This window comes from Podarcis liolepis (genome assembly GCF_965112155.1).
Source record: "Podarcis liolepis genome assembly, chromosome: 17".
NCBI classification, from domain to species: domain Eukaryota; kingdom Metazoa; phylum Chordata; class Lepidosauria; order Squamata; family Lacertidae; genus Podarcis; species Podarcis liolepis.
In genome coordinates this window covers 31583962-31598840 of record NC_139571.1, presented here as the reverse complement: position 1 = coordinate 31598840, position 14879 = coordinate 31583962, and the positions used below count along the sequence as shown (strand labels likewise).

At 45.4% G+C, this 14879-nt stretch overlaps 1 protein-coding gene across 1 annotated transcript in view; it reads left to right on the top strand.

The window, feature by feature from the left end:
* LOC310696250 (uncharacterized protein) overlaps positions 1–14879 on the top strand; it is a 960839-nt gene that overhangs the window by 817523 nt on the left and 128437 nt on the right. The gene's annotated exons all lie outside the window — the stretch shown is intronic.

Below are 14879 nucleotides of genomic sequence, written 5' to 3'. Positions count from 1 at the left end.
ATAAATAGCTGACATGTTATAAGAGTCAGGTGTTTTTTTTAAAGAGTTGCAAGCTTAAGTTTATTCATCAATTAGGATGCCAGTGTGGGTTATGGATTGCAGTTAAAGGCACACTTGTTTATTTTCCACAGCAATTTTGTTCTAGTCAGCAACAGAGAATGGAGAAGCAAATATTCAAAATTCCTTCTAATACCAAGTGGCGGGTGCATTTTGTTCATTTAACTGTAAATTCTCTCACATTTCCTCCAAAATGCACTAGTGCTGATGTTTAATAACCCTCACTTGTACATTTACTTATTTAACATAGTATTTAACATAGTAATCCGTTTAAAGGTATATGATCTACAGTGCTAATATCACTGTTGAACTATCTCATGATTTGCATGCTTGCTTGCAGGATGTCCGTGCAATTCCCATTTTCCAGTTTCCCATTGAAATTCCTGTACTTTAGAGCAGGCAGCCTCCTTATCACCCTGTCACTACGGCTGGTTCACATGTGAAGAAGGCTCTAAGTGACTGTAGCAGTGACTGGTTTGGACAGCTGCTCTACATGCACATGGAGAGCCATTGGCAGTGCTGCCACTTATCCATTTGCTTAACCTCTGGCAGCACCGGCTCAGGAGTTGCATGCAGCTTCTTGTGGCAGTAGCAAGCAGAGAAGAACAAGAACGTCACAGTGAAAAGGAAGCTGCAGAAATGTCCTTATTTCTGTCTCCTGCTTCAGGGAGCCAGATGCTCTTGGAAGGTGAATGGCTGATGAACAAGCAAGTGAGATGCTCCTGAGTGAGGGGTGGAAAAGGGCTTTCTTTAGGCTACTGTATTAGCTATACCTTATGATAGCTGCTACAGCCACCTGGAGGCTTCTCCCGATGAAGGCTGGTTTGTGGAATTTTGTGTGAATAGGCCATATGTTCATGTTAATTGCATTAATGTTGCTGCATTGATTATGCAAATATTACTTGCAAGCGTTAAGAGCCATTAAATATGACAAGCGAAGCTGATAATTGTAAAGTAGGGGGAATACTACGCAATTGCTACTGAAATGTGAGGAACTGGCTTGTGCATTGCAGGGAAATTAATCCTCAAAACAGGATTTAGGAATGTGAAAAGCACAGTTTTACAACCTAGCTAATTCAAACAGTCTGAGAACAGTTAAATGTCTGATTCCTTTACACATGTAGGTATTTATTATATCCATATTCCGCTTTTTCTCCAAGGCTTCACGATAACCCTGCCTTGCTGGGCTGAGAAATTGTGACTTGCCCGGAGACAACTTTGCTTCATAGTCATCCAGCAATTTCTCAGATCCGGACTCAAACCGCAACCCTAGCAGAGGACTGAACCGAGATTTACAGGTGACGGATTTATGCTAGCTGACCTTTACCCGTAAATCCTTCAGGAATGGAATAATGGCGGTTTTCAGCATTACAGGAGCAGCTCACAAACACTGCTGTTTGGCCAATGCCCTTTGAAAAAGCCCACCCCTTGGCTGGCAACTGCCTCTGTTTCTTGGCAGGGCAACCTCTGCCGCTGGAGCTTTGTGTGTGACTGTGTCTGTGCGGTGTGAGGAAGCAACGGCTGTTGTTTGCAGCTTTTCATGGGCCGAGAATTTATGGTGCGAAGAGTACCTGCTGTTCGAGGGAATCTTTTATTTATCTGCTGCGGTTTTTGTGCCTCTTGTGTAGGCTTCGGCTCAATCGGAGGCGGGAGGCCGAGGATAAAAAGACATCTGAGAACTTCTCAGAAAACACATAATACACCGCCCAACTGCATTTATTTAATAGCAATGGGAGCCTTTCCCCCTTTTATGTGCAAGTTGCTGGCATTTAGCATGGAAAAGGATGCGGGGAGAAGCTTAATACAAGAGCATGCCATCCATTATAGACCTACCCGGTTGGTAGGGCCCTAGCTTTATGGATATTTTATTATATTTTTAAGTCAAATCTTGCCAGAGAACTTTCTCAGTGGAGCTGTGATTTTTGAATGCCCTCTGTCCTGACCCAGTTGCTGTTAGCCTCTCAACAAGCAGTGAAAAATCTGCTCTTTTGAACGCATTTAATTTCAGCCAACGTGTACTTGCTGCCGGATAGAGCCACAGTCACTGGTAACATCTTGCTTAGGCTAGTGCCCTGCCCTGGACATACGGCTGCCTGTAAGGGTTGTTTAGTTAGTGCACAATACAGCAACTGGGTCTGGCTGTAGGTAGCATCTCACTGGTTGTTAGGCAGCGGCACTGATCTCCAGCATTTCTGAGCGCAGTTAAAAGTGTTGGTTTCGACCTTTAAGTGGCATGGGACAATTGTACAGTGGTACCTCGGGTTACATCTGCTTCAGGTTACAGACTCCGCTAACCCAGAAAAAGTACCTCGGGTTAAGAACTTTGCTTCAGGATGAGAACAGAAATTGTGCTCTGACGGCGTGGCGGCAATGGGAGGCACCATTAGCTAAAGTGGTGCTTCAGGTTAAGAACAGTTTCAGGTTAAGAACGGACCTCCAGAACGAATTAAGTACTTAACCCGAGGTATCATTGTAACTGAAACATATCCTTTTCCTGCACGAACCAGTTAGCATAGAACAACATATCCTCCAAGCGTCCTGATTTTCCAGGGACAGTCCTGGAATTATCAAAGCCATCTTGGCTTCTGGTTTGATCTAGGGATGTCCCTATTTTCCCTGCCAGCGCTACCAGCACTGAGCTCGGGGAGGATAAGGAGCCGGCGTTTGTCCCAAGTGAGAACCATGACGATCCCAGCCACTGCGAGGGAGCATCTCCTTTCTTCTCCACGGCTGCTGTGGCCGGCCTCTTCCCTTCAGCAGCTTGTAGCAGCTCCTGGAGAGTGGGCCAGGGGGAGGAGAGGTTGCCGCCACTAAGCCCCAGCCCCACAGCATGTGCCAGCCACATGAGGGGCAGGTTGAGGGCAGGGCCACCCTGGGCAGGAAGAATGGGCAGAGTGCAAGGAGTTGTGATGATAATTATTTTAAATGCTTTGTGCTTACGTGTCTTATCTTGCCCCTTTCTAAAATGGTGTGTGTTTTCCTTTTTGTTTTGGTTTGTTGTTTGGTTTGTACCATGGTTTTCGAACGTACAGTCATACCTCATGTTACATCCGCTTCATGTTACTTTCTTTCAGGTTATGTCCCGCTGCGACACGGAACTGCCGGGAAGGGTTACTTCCGGGTTTCGCCGCTCGCGCATGCGCAGACGCGCAAAATGACGTCACACGCATGCACAGACGCGACGAGTCGCAAATCGCGCGTGCACAGATGCGCCACTGCGGGTTGCGTTCTTTTCATGTTGCGAACAGGCCTCCGGAACGGATCCTGTTCGCAACCAAAGGTGCCACTGTACTCATTTCTAGAAGACTGTTTGACCTCTAAAACCTTTGCAAACTGAGGCGCAAAGGGCGGCCTGCAAATTCAATAGAGAAAAGGGGGGGGGACTCAGCGGAAGCCGTTCGACTTCTGAGGTGTGTTCGAAAATGGAAGCATTTACCTCTGGGTTTTCGGCATTTGAAAACTGAAGCATTCGACTTCCGAAATGTTCGTAAACTGAGGTACCACTATAATAACATAAAATAAAATCAGGGTCATGGGGTTTTCTCAGCACAGTGTGCATGTTCTGTGTCCCATTGGTGGCATTTGCCCTTCTTCTTCTGATAGGAAATGCTGTGAAGGTGGCTTATCTGAGGAAGGTTGGAGGGTTTGTGGCAAGTATATTAGCTGGAATCCAAAGAGTCACTTCAGGCAGGTGGCAGCCGTTGATCTGTACTACAGTAAGAAAGATTCTTTATATTCAAGTGCAGGGGTGCCAGATTAAACCCTGTGGAGGCCCCTAGGCAGTTGAAATCTTTTTTTTTTGGGGGGGTGCTCGCAAGAGCGACGACAAACAATATTTATGCTTCTACTCGTGAATATTCTACTAGGATCTGGAGTCGAGGGGAACTCGCGACAGACAGAAAGCTTTGTATCTGGAGGTTTCTTGTGCACATGCTCTAGTGGGATAACATTGAACTAAGAAAACTCGATAGTAATTTTCTTGCAAGAGCCAATCAATATTATTTAGATCTGCTGTTGTGGGGCCCGAAGGCCGGTGTCAACACTGCCTATTTGGTAATCTGGCACTGAAGTGCAGGGGTGTTTCTATAGGTACACATGTGTGTGTGTGTGTGTGTGTGCGTGCACACACACACACACACACACACACACACACACACACAGACACAGACACATTTCTGCTTTCCTAGTAATAGGAGGAAAAACAAGGGCTCTTTACCTCAGGATTTGCAAACCGCACCTGTTGTAGTCCCTCCAGTCATTTACTGCAACACCAAAGGACATTTCCATGCACAAAGGAAAACGTATAGCTGCGTGCAAAACAACAAGAAAAACGAATCAAAGGGACAACTGTCCTTTGGCACATGCAAAACATCTTTTGATCAATTGCCCGTGGGTGTTGCAGATGTGCTTTAAGCAATGGTTTTGGATTATTTTGACCCTTTCAAGTCTTGCAGACTCACCTTCCAGGCACAGAAACCTATCATTTTGGCCACTGGTCTGAGGTGTGCACAATTATCATTCTATTTTTGATTAGAATTTGGGTTGGTTAGGGTTGCCAGATCGTAATCTGGAGATTTCCCCTTATAGCTCTTTAGTACTGAAATCAGGAGATGAAGAAACTGCATCTACTTCACCTTTTGCTGCCTAGCCACCACCTGCTGTTGCAAGCAGGTATATGAACAGGCATAGGATTGGGCAGTGGAAATGACTTGGATCAGGGGTAGGGGGAGATTGCTATAGCAGTCTGATCATCCTCTTTCAAGAAATACAGGGATAATCTCCAAGTTTTGACGTGATAATCCTAATGTTATCGACTCTACCAAATCAAGATTATGATATTGGGGGGGGGGGGCTGGAAGTCTCTTGGACCCACAGCATGCAGGGCTCACCTCGTCTCGGTTAGTTAGTTAGTTATTCTTTGAACACTGTCCATCTTTCCCCAAATAAATAAACAACGGGGAAATAAGCAGGAACAGATGTGGATATTGATAGATATAAAGATATAGATCTGTCATCTGAGAGGTTCTGTAAAACAAAGCTGAATAATATCTCCTTCAGCCACATCTAAATCTTTATACCAGGCATAGGCAAACTCAGCCCTCCAGATGTTTTGAGACTACAATTCCCATCATCCCTGATCACTGGTCCTGTTGGCTAGGGATGATGCGAATTGTAGTCCCAAAACATCTGGAGGGCCGAGTTTGCCTATGCCTGCTTTATACTGTAGCGATCTCTTTCTGGAACTACTTTTGCCAGAGTAACTCTTTGAGAAATGAGTTGGGCGTAATGGGCTCCAGGTATCCTGTTTGCCAGTTCCAGTGCTATAACTCGGGACCAAGTTACCTTAAGGACTGCCTCCCTGCCCAGCAGGTACACCCCTGAGATAGGGTATTGCTGAGAGTACCAAATATCCCAGAGATGTGCTTAGTTTATATTAGAAACTGGGCTTTTAGTGTTGCAGCTCCAGCACTCTGGGACGAGTTGCCAGATAGGTGTAAAGTGAATTAATGTTTAGGAGCGTACTGTATCCATTTCTTATTCAGAAAGGCGTAGCCATTTGTGAAATATTAGATGCAGAGCTATAGAGATGGGTTTTGGTATGTGTGTCTTTTTAGACTTTTGTACCTTTTGTGTTTTATCTTGTGTGCTCCATTGATATCTTGTGCCAAGCAATTTTTAAAATCTGTTTTTTTTAAAATAGCAACTAATGCCAATATAGACATCACCCCTGCCTTGCACCTCTTTTGTCTCCTGTCTCACAGCTCGGGCACAAAGCATAGGGCTGGGTTCCCCCCCAAAGGCTTCCAGTTGCTCGTTCTTACAGAGTGGCTACTATGTCTCTTAGAGGCCTGATGATTATATATCTATATCTATATCTATATCTATATCTATATCTATATCTATATCTATATCTATATCTATATCTATATCTATATCTATATCTATATCTATATCTATATCTATATCTATATCTATATCTATATCTATATCTATATCTATATAGTGGGAGGATGCATTTGTGGGTGAAAGCATGGAGTTAGCAGAGCTGAATCTTCGTGCTACTTGGGGTTTTTCTTTAGCAGGGCTAAATTTCTCATTTTAGAAAGTGGGGGAGAAGGGCAAGGGGGCTTGAAGGAAGAATTTGCATAATCTGATTAACTGGGGATTATCCAGTGGCTGCTAAACAGCCTCCATGTGCTTGAGCTAAAAACCTTTACTATTCATAGCTCTCACCACGCTGGAGAGAGAGACCTGCACCTGCAGGGCTGCCAAGCCCTTCAAGAATGGCAGGTGGGGGCTGTGCAGGCGAGGCAGAGCCAAGCAGAGGGAGGAAGGTGGCCATCGAAGTTGGACTACTCTGTGTGTGTGTGTGTGTGTGTGTGTGTGTGTGTGACCTTTAATTGATCTCTTTGGATTATCCTTGAGGATGCCATAATAAAAGCTTGGGCCACTTTAAATGACAGAAGATGGCAAGATGTGGTGGTACCCTAGAGCAGGGCTTCCCAAACTTGGGCCTCCAGCTGTCTTTGGACTACAGTTCCTGTTAAGTTGTGGGTGAACATATCAGACAACACAGCGATTCTTCATAAAGCAGCGGTGTGGCTGGGCTTCACTCCCATCATCCCCAGACAGCATGGCCACCAGCCATGGATGATGGGAGGTGTCCCAACAGTTGTGAAGGGTAAACACGGCATTGGTCGTTTCTGAAACAAGCTTCTCATTGGCTCATGGAGGCTGCAGTTGGTGGAGGAGGGTCCCATTCACTCTAATGGACCAGTCTCCACTGACAAATAGATCTGTGTTCTGCCCATAAAGAATTATTCCCCAACCAGTTGATTCCACTGACCCCTTAGTATGTAACTTCGGAGTTCATAGTCCTTAGATAGTTGGGTGGCGGCGGCATACAATTGTTAGGATATTTCCGTTCCACCTTAAAAGGGAATAGGCTTTGAGAGTCACAAAGTCTGCGTATTTCCTGTTCACAGGATGTTTATGCTTTCGTTTTCTCTCTGTGTCTGGAGACACTGACGCAGGCAGTCATGTCTTTCTTTGTTCTGATCAACGCTGAATAAAACTTGTAAATAATGCTCTCCTGAGTGCGACTTTTGCTGTGCATTATCTGCTGATAGAGTGTGCATGAGCTCTGGAATGTGGCAAGATATTTTCTAGAAACTCATGTCGCTAATTGCTGATACTGCGTGCCTACGGGGGATCGATGGATCGTCCGGCAGACGGCTTGGGGCCATGATGGACTTTGTCTCCCTGGCAGTATCCCAACAACAATTTAGGGGGAATATGAAGCTGACTCCAAGTATCCCTCTTCCATTCCACACTCTGAGTTTCAGATCTCATAAGATTAGATTTATTTCTCAAGGCCACGTGTATTCCTGAATACTGCTAGAAACAATGAAACAGACAACTATTGCGTGCACCTACCAAAACAGCAAATTCCTTTTGCTTCACTGGCAACTGCACCACCAGCAGCAAAATGTGGAGCACATAGCTAAGCGTGTTAGGTGTAAAAATTCAACGGATGCTTTTGAAAGCAAAATGCTGTTTGTGGAAGCTGCCCAGGGGGAAACAATATTTCAAGGGTGGAATTTATGAATAATGAAAAATATTAATAAAACTTAAACCTTGAATATAATGAATCTAACTGAGTATCTTGCTCCTCTGTCCTGAATCTTCATTCCCCTTCCCCTCTGTAAAAGTGCCCCGGGAAAGGAAGCATTTATCAGCCAGTTCCTAATGTATCCACAATGGGACAACTATAGAGCTCGTCTGGAGAATAAGAAGCATCATTTGCTTTAGTGCTTCAGACGGAAGACCCATCTAGTCATACATTCTTTTTCCAGTGTGGTGTAGTGGTTCAGAGCGGTGGACTCGTAATCTGGTGAACCGGGTTCGATTCCCCGCTCCTCCCCATGCAGCTGCTGGGTGACCTTGGGCCAGTCACACTTCTCTGAAGTCTCTCAGCCTCACTCACCTCACAGAGTGTTTGTTGTGAAGGAGGGAGGGAGGGAGGGAGGGGAAGGAGATTGTTAGCCGCTTTGAGACTCCTTAGGGTAGTGCAGTGGGGTAGCGTGGGTTGTCAGCACCCTGGGCAAGGCAAGTAATTTGCGCCCCCTAACCCGTGGATTTGCGCCCCCAAACCCTAACTCCCAGATGTTGCGCCCGGTGCGGCTGGCCCCCCCTGCACCCCCCACGCTACGCCACTGGGGTAGTGATAAAGTGGGATATCCAAATCCAAACTACTCCTACTCCTCCTCCTCCTCCTCCTCCTCCTCCTCCTACTCTTCTTCTTCTTCTTCTTCTTCTTCTTCTTCTTCTTCTTCTTCTTCTTCCATCATCCAGTCTTCCCAAAGGCTTAGCAGAAGGTGAGCCAACTTCTGAATAAGGAGGCTCTGTTCAACTACCATGTAGTAATAGACCTGGCTCAGTGGCTTCCTCCAAACTTTTTTTTTTTTTTAAAGTCAGGTAATCTAGCGATAACACAGCTTTTACATTCACATTCAGAAAGGATTTCCAAAGTGATTTACAATGAAGGATGAAACAACAATGTGCTGGATCCAACATTTTCTTTTCTTTTCTTTAATTTTTTTATTCATTTTTCTTTTTCATTCATTACATACATCTCAAATTCTTAACATTTTCTATATAATCCTCCCACCCTCCCCTCTAGGGCTTCCCCCAACCTCCGCTTCTGGTCTGTTTCTCTTTTCACCCACTTTGCTATCTCCTAACCAAAAAAGTTATTAATAACATAACATCAAGCCTAAAAACATAAAAACAGAAGTAAATACACCCTACTATTTCACTATCTTCTAAACATTTTCTAATACTAATAATGTGAATGCTTATTTAAATCCTGCCATCCAGTCTATTGACTTTGTTTCTGCAAAAATAATATAAATGGTTCCCATTCTTTTTCAAAGTCTCTGTTGACTCTTTCTCTTAATCTATCTGTCATTTTTGCCAATTCTGCATAGTTCATCAACTTTTCTTGCCATTGTTCTTTAGTTGTTACTTCTCCAGTCTTCCAATTTTATGCAATCAACATTCTTGCTGCTGTAGTGGCATACATAAATAAAGTCCTCATTTCTTTTAGTATGTCTTGGCCTAAAGTACCCAGCAAAAAGGCTTCTGTTTTTTTTACAAAAGTTATTTTCAACATTTTCTTCAATTCACTGTATATCATTTCCCAGTGGATCCAACATTTTCAATTTGTGAACCGAAGGAACATCTGTTCAACAGAGAGTTGCACTATGTGGAAGGGGTGACATGTTAGATCCAACCCATAACCATATGTTTAAAAAGTCTTTTTCCAGTAAAATAGCAATGAAATCTTAGGGTGATGCATTCCTTTAATTTAAGAAGATAGCAGGGAAAATATGCTTGGCTGGGTGAATATTGCTCTTACTCCATCATTATGGATTATGGTGGGACTTAGGTTATCCTTCCTTCCTTCCTTCCTTCCTTCCTTCCTTCCTTCCTTCCTTCCTTCCTTCCTTCCTTCTAATTTAGTAATTAATTTAGTAAATTAGTAATTAATTTAATTGATTGATTAAATTAGTAAACTACCCTTTCCTCAAAGATCACAGGACAGTTCAAAACATAAAAATATAAATTGAGAACACAAACTACATAATGAAACAGAAGCAAGCCAATAGCCCTCTCCCCTTGACATTCACTTCCAGCACGGACAATAGAGCATGCCATTGTAGCACAGGAGCTGGGTGTTCTCATTCAAAGAGCTGAAGCAACGAGAAGCCAAACTGCTGGAAAATGATTACTAAGGAATTTGTGTGTGTGCTTTTCAAAGTCGGTATGTGACGAATTAATAAAGAAAGAGAAGTAAAGAAGTCACACCATTGCTACATAGCAAAAGTTGCCTGCAAACGCGACATGAAGGCTGGCAGCGTTAACCCTGCCATGTGGGAATACGTTGCAGACAACTGCAGTGCCTGGAAACAGACGGTCAGGTCTTGTATCCCTTGTGAGCAGAGGGAGGAACGATATCTAGGGAAAGTGCAGGAAGAAGAAACGCAGTGATTCACACGCATCAGCGCATAGGTGCCAGCTTCCCAAGACGATTGAGAGGGCCTGATGGGACATCCTGACGTCACATGCACAACGTCCTGATGTCACGTGAGTGACGTCATGAGGGGCCCTCTGAACATTGAGGGGCCCTGGGGCCCTTAAAAAACCATTTGGGGGCTCCAAAGTGCCTTAGCCCTCAGGATCTGCCACCTGATGCCTTCATCTGCTCCAGCTGCAACAAAACATGTCTCTCACGTATCAGTCTCTACAGCCACGGCAGGCGCTGTAAGTCTCCCAACAGCTTGACTTCATCCTCGAAGGTGCACTCTTCCATTGTCTCCCGAGAGAGACGGATGCCAACCCGTTTTGAAACTTCAAACCTCTAGGCCAATATTACTGAGGGTTGAGCTGAACTGGAATATAGTCTAAGGCAGGGGTCGGCAAAGCTGTTGTGGCCTGGACAAGTTCATGCATGCATGCGCGTGCAAACACTATTTCCGGCGCTCCTTCCAGCGCGGAGGAGGTGTGCACAGCTTCCCATTGGCTGAAGGAGCTTCCTGCAGCCAATGGAAAGCCAGCCAGTGTCCCCGCTCTGCTCCGTGCCGGTTTAGCGCGGTGCATGGGAGCTGACGGAGCAGGCAGTGGGGGGCAAGGATCCATGGGCCGGTTAAACAACCCCCCGCTGGATATTTGGCTTCCAAAAATAGTTCGCAAACTGGAACAGTCATTTCCCGGTTGCCAATGTTCAGGAGCCAAAACCTTTGAGAACTAAGCTGTTCAAAAACCAAGGTACGACTGTAGTACCATATCATCTCAGCGGTTCCTCAGTTTATTTTTTGTGGTTTTAAATGATTTCAGCGGATTCAGTAGAAGTCCCAAACCTTTGCTTGTGGGACGTCAGGAGGCAGGATAGATTTGTGCGTCCACAATTTTACAGATGCAAATGGTTGTCCATCTCTTTTGCTCCTGGTACAGAGCAAACCTTCTCTCCCATATTAGATATTCCTGGCTGGAATATCTCAGCGCTGCAGGCTGTGGGTAAATAATGATCTGGAGGAGGTTACACACTGGAGGTGCTTTTGGCAACTTTCCAAAGTAAATTAGATGGAAATGAGGCTTCTGTGGAGGCCAAAGGCCCTTTTCAAATGGGCTAGTGGGGGATTAGTTAACATAACACTTGTGCTAAATGAAGCAGTTGACACAGCTTTCAGAGGGGAGAGCTGCTGCTCTAATTTACCATGAGAAAAGAGACCAGCCTCAATTTAGTCCTGCAGGAGAAGGAACTTGCAATCACAAGAATGTGTGGCCTGTATTTCCAAACCACTGAAATTTGAAGTGTTGACATTCTGGGCAGTGTTAAAATAAACCAAGATGATTTAAACCCTTTCGTGGGTGACTTATTTCAATGATCTAGGTGGATAGGTTTTCAATCCTGCCTTCACTATTTTTTATTTCACGGCAGAGGCGCCAATTCAAGATGCTCGGACCAAAGAAAGATAAATATATAGCCCTGCTTTCATTCTCGAACCTGCCGTTCTATATCACCTTTCCTGATGAGTGTGACATAAGATTGCAGCTCCCTTTGGTCTCGGTGGCAGGACGCATGCAAAACGATTGCAGAGTGAATTTGTTTTGAGTTTATTTAGCTCTTTCCAGAGGTAACTTCCTTTTGCAACTCCTTTCAAAGAAGTGTAGCTTTTCTTATTTTCCACTACTTTCTTTTTTCCAACCCTTCCCTCTCTGAAAAGAAGAAAACCTTTTCTCCTTTGAAGAGCTTGCAAAAGAACAATCCCTTTTAAAAAGAACCGAAGCTTAAATGCTTTAGGTGAGTTTTGGAGAAGAAAAGTCCATTATTTTTTTCTCTGGCTATTTGTTGCCCACTAGGACAACTCTCGGGACGCGGGTGGCGCTGTGGGTTAAACCACAGAGCCTAGGACTTGCCGATCAGAAGGTTGACAGTTTGAATCCCTGCAACGGGGTGAGCTCTGGTTGTTCGGTCCCAGCTCCTGCCACCCAGCAGTTCGAAAGCACATCAAAGTGCAAGTAGATAAATAGGTACCGCTCCAGCGGGAAGGTAAACGGCGTTTCTGTGTGCTGCTCTGGTTCACCAGAAGCGGCTTAGTCATGCTGGCCACATGACCCGGAAGCTGTTTGCGGACAAACACCAGCTCCCTCGGCCTATAGAGCGAGATGAGAGCGCAACCCCAGAGTCGGTCATGACTGGACCTAATGGTCAGGGGTCCCTTTACCTTTACCTAGGACAACTCTCCTCCTTCTAATTATGGCAGCCTTAGGAATGTCTCATCCCCTAGTGATAATTTTACTGTTTATACCCTGCACATCTTACTGGGTTGTCCCAGCCGCTCTAGGCAGCTTCCAATATATATAAAAATGTAAGAAAGCATTAAACATTTTTAAAAATTCCCTATCCAGGATTGTCTTCAGACAGCTCGGGGGTCAGATAACTCCACAGCCTCCAACATTTCTCCAATGAAAACAGGACATCCTAAGGAAAAGTGGGACATTCCAAGATCAAATCAGAAACTGTGATTGCTTCTCTAAATCAGGGACATCCCTGGAAAATAGGAACATTGTGCCTCTGGTATGCACATTATGGTAGAATCATAGAATCATAGAATCATAGAGTTGGAAGAGACCACAAGAGCCATCGAGTCCAACCCCCTGCCAAGCAGGAAACACCATCAGAGCACTCCTGACATATGGTTGTCAAGCCTCTGCTTAAAGACCTCCAAAGAAGGAGACTCCACCACACTCCTTGGCAGCAAATTCCACTGTCGAACAGCTCTTACTGTCAGGAAGTTCTTCCTAATGTTTAGGTGGAATCTTCTTTCTTGTAGTTTGGATCCATTGCTCCGTGTCCGTTTCTCTGGAGCAGCAGAAGGTGTGGGCTTCCAGGCAGTACAATATAGTTTGTGTTTCTGGGACATGCTAAGTAGGCCAGGTTCAACTTCTCCTGCACTTTTCCTGAGTTTGCAAGCCTGATACGTTCTAGGCACTTACGATAGTGAAAAGGGAGTCAGGATCAGATGAAATGAACCTTAAGGACTAGCTGTTTCGTACCATAGGACAGGCCTGCCACAACTTGTCATTCATCAAGCTGAATGTGGCTTGCCACCTATGTCTTGCAGCTTGTCAGGGGCTCAGTAAGCCGTGCTTCTGCTGCTTGCTCAGGACTGAAAATCAAAGGTTGATCGATTGATGTCAGGTGGACCATGGACCAATCCAGGTGTGCAGGCTTGGCTACAAAAAAGGGCATTAAAAGCAAGACAGCCAATTATGGAGGAGTAGAAGTAATAATAGGTGCCAAGCTGCTTAGTATCAGATAGGGTACCCCAGTGGCATAGCGTGGTGGTGGGCCACAGGGGCAGTTCCCCCGGGCACAAAAATTTTAGGGGAGCAAAATTTCAACACCTGGTGCTGCCTCGGTACCGCTGGGCACTTCCATTGCTGGGTGTCATTGAAAACAGCTTCTCCATGCGAACCAGGAAGTGACCTCTCCCACCCTCCCACCTCCTTCATGCAGCCCCGGGCACTGGCAACCCACGATATGCCACTGGGGTAGCCTGCTTTTCAGCTGACCTCTGCCGTTGTGCCTTGAGCAGCAGCTTCATTAGCAGCCGTTCGGCGTGGAGAGGTAGCAGCAGCCACTTCTGGCTAGAGCAGAAGAAGGAGAGATTGGGCTGCATGCAGGGCTTCCCCATCAGCTCAGCAGAGAGACCAGCAGCCTCCAGCTCCTCTTGAGCTCTTTCTATTCCAGCTGGAGTTACAATAACTCCGTAACTCAGATCCGGGCTCTGACCCCCTCCCTCCCCATCCTCTTTCCTTCTGCACCAAGTCTTATGGGTTATAAGCATGAAAAGCAGGGACTGTTTTCTTATTGATATTTGTAAGCTGTCTCAGGCTCCCCGCCCCCCTACTGAAGAGAGGCATACAAACGTGTTAAATCACATCTATTTATTTAGCTTTTTATCTCCATGCTGGTTTCTGCGCAATGAGCATCAGCTCAAGGTGCAAGAGGAGGGAGCCAGCTCATTTCCACCCCTCCTCTTGCACCTTGTCAGAAAAGCCAGGGGGTGGCAAACAGCAGAGGCAGCAAAGTTTGCAACGCAAGTGGTGGCTGGTGCCCTTTGAGACTGGTAAAACAACAACAACAAACCTATGGTTATGTGAAACATACTCAATGAACACACGAGACGTAACCGGCTATACTTTTGAATAAATAAGGTATACTATTCATTGTATCAAATTGTAGATTTCAACGGAAGTCTCATAAAGTTCAACAAAAAAAGCAGAAGATCCAGTGGACCAGTTCATTCTCTAGTCAGTTCATGTATAAGGTCCATACATGTACAGTGGTGCCTCGCAAGACGAAATTAATTCGTTCTGCAAGTTTTTTCTTCTTGCGAGTTTTTCTTCTTGCGAAGCACGGTTTCCCATAGGAATGCATTGAAAATCAATCAATGCGTTCCTATGGAGACCGTCCGGGGACAGAGGGGAAGCGCCACGTGTGCGCCTTCCCCTCTGTCCCCAGACCTGTTTTAAAGCAAGGGAAGGGGCAGCGGGGATGCTTCTGTACAGCGAAATACTGAGACTGACAGCCAGTGACTTCCCCTCGTCTGGATTTAAGTAAGAAGACAGGCAGGTGGGGGCTGCCTGAGAGCAGAGAGGTTGGTGAGGCATGCACCATTTGCCCTCATGGGCCGGCCAGCCTCCACTGTCGGGCCACCAACTGTGGTAAGAAATTCACCAACTTGTTCATT